Below are 1,620 nucleotides of genomic sequence, written 5' to 3'. Positions count from 1 at the left end.
ACCAAAATAAAAGCCTGGGGCCAGGTGGTTTTAGTGCAGAATTCTACCAGACTCTTCAACGAAGAGCTAATACTAACACTCCTCAAAATATTCCATAAAATAGAAACAGAAGGAAAATTACCTAATTCATTCTATGAAGCCACAAATTACTCTGATACCTAACCCATATGAGGACCCAACAAAAAAAAGAGAACTTCAGACAATATTCCTTATGAATATTGATGCAAACTTGCTAAATAAAATTCTCACAAACCAAATCCAAGAACACATTGAAACCTTCATTCACTACGATCAAGTAGGCTTGATCCCAGGCATGCAAGGTTGGTTCAATATGAAAATACATTAACATAATCCACTATATAAACAATGTCAAAGGGAAAAATCACATGGTCATCACATAGTGGAAAATGCATTTGAAAAAATACAACACCCGTTCATGTTAAAAGTATTGGAGACATCAGGAATACAAGGTCTATACCTAAACATAATAAAAGCAATATTCAGCAAACCAAAAGACAATATGAAACTCCATATAAAAAACACAAAAATGATACATTAATGAAGTATCATGAGACACTTTGATACATGTGTACAATGTACAATGTTTAAGTCAGTTTAAGAATCTTTATCTCTTTTCTTTTTCAAAGAGTAAATTTTATTTGGTGAAGGCGAACATCTTCCAAAAGAAACCAGAAGGGCAAGGTGCTGTGATATGGGGCCTCTGGGGCCACACAGAAATCTAGGCTCGGGATACAGAAATGTCCTCAGTCATTCAGCAACATCCAGACAAGCTCTTCATATTTAATGCATCCGTTGCAGTCCTCGTGCCCCGCCACTAGCATCTCTACATCTTCCTCTGTCATCTTCTCACTCAGTGTGACTAGAACATGACGGATTTCAGCACCCATGACGGTGCCATTCTCTTCCTTGTCAAACACACGAAGACCTTCAACATAATCCTCATAGGTTCCCTGGTCCTTGTTTTGGACACGGTTAGCAGCCTAGGCAGGAAGTGCTAGAAGTCCAGAACCTTCTCATTCATCTCATCACTCTTGGGGTTCGCCGGCCAGTACCTCGGCGTTGTTAGGGTTCTGGCAAGGCCCGCATCACATCCCCACACTGGCTGTACAGGATCATGCCATCACCTGTTCGGTCAAGCAGCTGGAAAGCCTCCTTGAACTCTGTGGTCTGGTTCTAGGTGAAGTCACACATCTTGGCTGCTGAGCTCTGCGGGACCTTTTCCCCATTTTTATCTCTTTAAACTTTCATCAGTTATTTATTGTAAAAATATTTATAATTCTTTCTTAGTTTTTATAAACACATGGTACACAGTTTATATACCTATAGTACATATCTATAATCACTCTGCTGTGAAACAGTACCCAAGAACTCCTTGCTTCTATATAACTTTATCTTAGCACTTTTCTATCAATCTCTGCCCTGCTACTTTCCCCAGGTTGTGGGACTCACGATTGTACGAGCAATTTGTATGTGCGCATGCGCTTGCCTGCAGAGGTGGTTGCTGGAGAGCGGTGGGTGCAGAGGTCAGTGCTGAAGGCCTTTTTTATTTTCCCTTCCTCCTCTTCAGTTTTTGAAACAATCTGGATAGACTGACTGGCC

General features: G+C 40.6%; 1 pseudogene; it reads right to left on the bottom strand.

The window, feature by feature from the left end:
* Positions 1-764: 764 nt before the first annotated feature.
* On the bottom strand, positions 765-1,212 carry LOC114637305 (annotated as a pseudogene).
* Between the last annotated feature and the right edge of the window lie 408 nt (positions 1,213-1,620).

Source organism: Grammomys surdaster, unplaced genomic scaffold (genome assembly GCF_004785775.1).
Source record: "Grammomys surdaster isolate TR1022 unplaced genomic scaffold, NIH_TR_1.0 125271, whole genome shotgun sequence".
NCBI lineage: Eukaryota > Metazoa > Chordata > Mammalia > Rodentia > Muridae > Grammomys > Grammomys surdaster.
This window is presented reverse-complemented; position numbering and strand designations above follow the sequence as displayed.